The following is a 5,000-nucleotide window of genomic DNA, read 5'->3' as shown; positions in this document are numbered from 1 at the left end:
TTGTGCCCTAACCTAACCCATGTTGTGCCCTAACCTAACCCATGTTGTCCCCTAACCTAACCCATGTTGTCCCCTAACCTAACCCATGTTGTCCCCTAACCTAACCCATGTTGTGCCCTAACGTAACCCATGTTGTGCCTTAACGTAACCCATGTTGTGCCTTAACGTAACCCATGTTGTGCCTTAACGTAACCCACGTTGTCCGCTAACGTAACCCACGTTGTCCGCTAACGTAACCCACGTTGTCGCCTAAACCTGCTCTGTAATTGTTATACGACTCGTTCAATTAGTGTAGTGTTGCCCACCCGCAACCCTCGCAATATAGTTCGCTACTCGCACTGCCCGCTCCCCTGTGTATCGCTTCATGTTAAACACCTTGCAAGTCTTGCTGACTTTCCCACATGCTCCCTGCTGTACACTGTAATGTGGATGCAGCAGGACGTACATGCCGCCCCCCCCCCCCCACCCCTCCCCACGTCCCCACGTCCCCACCTTGCCCCCTGCCTTCGCAAGCTGTTGGTGACAAGTTTGCATGTTCAATGCCTTCGCATGCGACGTACGCAGGCTACGTTGTGGTGCGGCCTGTGTCAACTGTCCGCTGATGTCGTACGCGTGAACCACAATCTGTACTGCACATTCGTCCTTATGTACTGAATGATACATCGTGGCACATGTGTGACCGTACAACGACTGCGCCCAAAAACGGCGGACCATACAGTGCAAATATTGTGCACGCAGCTACGTGTCGTCTCCCTATGAGAGCTGGATTGCAGTGTGGTACGCCATAGAGACGTGTGGGAGGAACGGACGCCGTGATGGCGATCAGCATGAGCTGTGTGTTGATGTATTCGGACCTAGTCGTCTCTCCTCAAACACCGTGATAGCATGGTGCACCGCGTTCCATATCTGCGACATGCTACAGAGGGCCGGTTGACAGTCGTTCGAGCAATGGACATCGCATACGTACGGGGGCCACCTTCCACGTATTGTCTAGGCGTGCACATTTTGTTGCGTGTATGTGGGCAGACGTAGTGTGGCGTGACACCTGACACAGGCATGCAATAATCGTTGAAGTTGCTAATGGCGATGGACGCCTACGTTTTCTGGTGAGTTACGCAAATGAAGAAATGGTAACCCGTTGTGGTGCGGTTGTTCTCGCTAGGGGTGAATCGGTGATGGCGACGATAGGTTGAGGTACTAACCGGTTGTTCCAGCGATACCCACCATGCCGATGAAACTGAACGGCATCTGGGTGTGAAGCGATACGCGGTGGTGGCTGGGTGGGACCGTCCCCGGCCGGTGAGGGGGCGCCTCCCGGCGTGCTGGCCGCGCGGTGCGTGGGCGCACGCGCTACAGCCGGCTGGTGGGGGCGGCCAGTGGCAGGCGCGCCGGCCGACGGACGCGGCAGGCGTCGCAGCTGCGCGCCGGCGCACCCTGCGCGGCGGCGCCGTGCGGCCAAAGTAGGTCCTCGCGGGCCCGGTGCGAAGCGCGGTGGACATCTTCAGTGTGCTGGTCCGATTGAGGACTGTGTGCGTTGAGGATGCGCCGCCGCCCGGCGCTCGGCGCCGCGACGCCGTCTGCTGCTCGGTCGCCCCAGCGGTTCTCGCTGGTGGTTTGTATCGCAGCTGTGCGGATGTGTTGGCGCGTGCGCTGTGCTGGGAGAGTTCGCTTCGGCACCCAAGTGGGGCTTTTGTCCTTCTGTGGCGCTGGCGTTGGAGCTGCCGGTCACCGTAGGTGGCGCGTGTTGTCTCCCGCCGGCAATGCCACGACAGCACGCTCCCGGGCCTCTGTCGGCAGCGGCAAGCTCAGTTGGGAGCACGGGTGGTCGCACCGAAAGCGTCTACTCGCCTAACTCCGGGCGATTGCGCCTCTCTCGAACCCGACCAAGTAACTTGGGACGGCGCTGCGCGCCGCCGGGACCTGAGAGGGTTTCGAGGTGTATTGTGCAGGGGAGCTCAGCCTCCTCCTGTTTGCAGAATGATTGAGCGGACGCTTGCGTGTTCGCGCGGGCCCCCGGGACACACTCCCGGGCGGCCGGCTGCTCAGCTCTAGTTGGCGCAGCTCCCTGGTTGATCCTGCCAGTAGTCATATGCTTGTCTCAAAGATTAAGCCATGCATGTCTCAGTACAAGCCGCATTAAGGTGAAACCGCGAATGGCTCATTAAATCAGTTATGGTTCCTTAGATCGTACCCACGTTACTTGGATAACTGTGGTAATTCTAGAGCTAATACATGCAAACAGAGTCCCGACCAGAGATGGAAGGGACGCTTTTATTAGATCAAAACCAATCGTCGGCTCGTCCGGTCCGTTTGCCTTGGTGACTCTGAATAACTTTGGGCTGATCGCACGGTCCTCGTACCGGCGACGCATCTTTCAAATGTCTGCCTTATCAACTGTCGATGGTAGGTTCTGCGCCTACCATGGTTGTAACGGGTAACGGGGAATCAGGGTTCGATTCCGGAGAGGGAGCCTGAGAAACGGCTACCACATCCAAGGAAGGCAGCAGGCGCGCAAATTACCCACTCCCGGCACGGGGAGGTAGTGACGAAAAATAACGATACGGGACTCATCCGAGGCCCGTAATCGGAATGAGTACACTTTAAAATCCTTTAACGAGTATCTATTGGAGGGCAAGTCTGGTGCCAGCAGCCGCGGTAATTCCAGCTCCAATAGCGTATATTAAAGTTGTTGCGGTAAAAAGCTCGTAGTTGGATTTGTGTCCCACGCTGTTGGTTCACCGCCCGTCGGTGTTTAACTGGCATGTATCGTGGGACGTCCTGCCGGTGGGGCGAGCGAAGGCGTGCGACCGCCTCGTGCGTGCTCGTGCGTCCCGAGGCGGGACCCCGTTGAAATCCTACCAGGGTGCTCTTTATTGAGTGTCTCGGTGGGCCGGCACGTTTACTTTGAACAAATTAGAGTGCTTAAAGCAGGCAAGCCCGCCTGAATACTGTGTGCATGGAATAATGGAATAGGACCTCGGTTCTATTTTGTTGGTTTTCGGAACCCGAGTAATGATTAATAGGGACAGGCGGGGGCATTCGTATTGCGACGTTAGAGGGTGAAATTCTTGGATCGTCGCAAGACGAACAGAAGCGAAAGCATTTGCCAAGTATGTTTTCATTAATCAAGAACGAAAGTTAGAGGTTCGAAGGCGATCAGATACCGCCCTAGTTCTAAACCATAAACGATGCAGCCAGCGATCCGCCGCAGTTCCTCCGATGACTCGGCGGGCAGCCTCCGGGAAACCAAAGCTTTTGGGTTCCGGGGGAAGTATGGTTGCAAAGCTGAAACTTAAAGGAATTGACGGAAGGGCACCACCAGGAGTGGAGCCTGCGGCTTAATTTGACTCAACACGGGAAACCTCACCAGGCCCGGACACCGGAAGGATTGACAGATTGATAGCTCTTTCTTGATTCGGTGGGTGGTGGTGCATGGCCGTTCTTAGTTGGTGGAGCGATTTGTCTGGTTAATTCCGATAACGAACGAGACTCTAGCCTGCTAACTAGTCGCGTGACATCCTTCGTGCTGTCAGCGATTACTTTTCTTCTTAGAGGGACAGGCGGCTTCTAGCCGCACGAGATTGAGCAATAACAGGTCTGTGATGCCCTTAGATGTTCTGGGCCGCACGCGCGCTACACTGAAGGAATCAGCGTGTCTTCCTAGGCCGAAAGGTCGGGGTAACCCGCTGAACCTCCTTCGTGCTAGGGATTGGGGCTTGCAATTGTTCCCCATGAACGAGGAATTCCCAGTAAGCGCGAGTCATAAGCTCGCGTTGATTACGTCCCTGCCCTTTGTACACACCGCCCGTCGCTACTACCGATTGAATGATTTAGTGAGGTCTTCGGACTGGTACGCGGCATTGACTCTGTCGTTGCCGATGCTACCGGAAAGATGACCAAACTTGATCATTTAGAGGAAGTAAAGTCGTAACAAGGTTTCCGTAGGTGAACCTGCGGAAGGATCATTACCGACTAGACTGCATGTCTTTCGATGTGCGTGTCGTGTCGCGCAACACGCTACCTGTACGGCTCGCCGTAGCCGTGCGCCGCGTGCGGAACCACGCGTGCCTCTCAAAACTAGCGGCAATGTTGTGTGGTACGAGCGCTGAAGCGCTGGAGCGGCTGGCCTGCGGCACCTGGCGCCTGGCGCCGGTTTTGAATGACTTTCGCCCGAGTGCCTGTCCGCTCCGGTGTGGAGCCGTACGACGCCCGTCGGCCGTGAGGCCGTTGGACACAGAACGCTGGAACAGGGGCCGCCACACGCCTCACTCCCGCCTATGCGACCGTCTCGAAAGAGACGGCGGGAAACTGAGAAAAGATCACCCAGGACGGTGGATCACTCGGCTCGTGGGTCGATGAAGAACGCAGCAAATTGCGCGTCGACATGTGAACTGCAGGACACATGAACATCGACGTTTCGAACGCACATTGCGGTCCATGGATTCCGTTCCCGGGCCACGTCTGGCTGAGGGTCGGCTACGTATACTGAAGCGCGCGGCGTTTGCCCCGCTTCGCAGACCTGGGAGTGTCGCGGCCGCCTGTGGGGCCGGCCGCGTCTCCTCAAACGTGCGATGCGCGCCCGTCGCCTGGCGGTTCGCATACCGGTACTTTCTCGGTAGCGTGCACAGCCGGCTGGCGGTGTGGCGTGCGACACCTCGTACAACGACCTCAGAGCAGGCGAGACTACCCCGCTGAATTTAAGCATATTACTAAGCGGAGGAAAAGAAACTAACAAGGATTCCCCCAGTAGCGGCGAGCGAACAGGGAAGAGTCCAGCACCGAACCCCGCAGGCTGCCGCCTGTCGTGGCATGTGGTGTTTGGGAGGGTCCACTACCCCGACGCTCGCGCCGAGCCCAAGTCCAACTTGAATGAGGCCACGGCCCGTAGAGGGTGCCAGGCCCGTAGCGGCCGGTGCGAGCGTCGGCGGGACCTCTCCTTCGAGTCGGGTTGCTTGAGAGTGCAGCTCCAAGTGGGTGGTAAACTCCATCTGAGACTAAAT

At 57.2% G+C, this 5,000-nt stretch overlaps 2 non-coding genes and 1 pseudogene across 2 annotated transcripts; all 3 read left to right on the top strand.

The window, feature by feature from the left end:
• Window positions 1–2,062: 2,062 nt before the first annotated feature.
• LOC124726589 lies at window positions 2,063–3,968 on the top strand. The gene has a single exon (XR_007006799.1). It is a non-coding gene; the product is annotated as a small subunit ribosomal RNA (ribosomal RNA).
• Window positions 3,969–4,320: 352 nt separating this feature from the next.
• LOC124726586 lies at window positions 4,321–4,475 on the top strand. Its single transcript, XR_007006797.1, has one exon. It is a non-coding gene; the product is annotated as a 5.8S ribosomal RNA (ribosomal RNA).
• A 188-nt stretch (window positions 4,476–4,663) lies between these two features.
• Window positions 4,664–5,000, top strand: part of LOC124726593 — a 4,211-nt pseudogene continuing 3,874 nt past the window's right edge.

Source organism: Schistocerca piceifrons, unplaced genomic scaffold (assembly GCF_021461385.2).
Source record: "Schistocerca piceifrons isolate TAMUIC-IGC-003096 unplaced genomic scaffold, iqSchPice1.1 HiC_scaffold_1060, whole genome shotgun sequence".
Lineage (NCBI taxonomy): Eukaryota > Metazoa > Arthropoda > Insecta > Orthoptera > Acrididae > Schistocerca > Schistocerca piceifrons.
The sequence above is the reverse complement of the archived record's forward strand: the minus strand, read 5'-3'. Positions and strand labels throughout refer to the sequence as shown.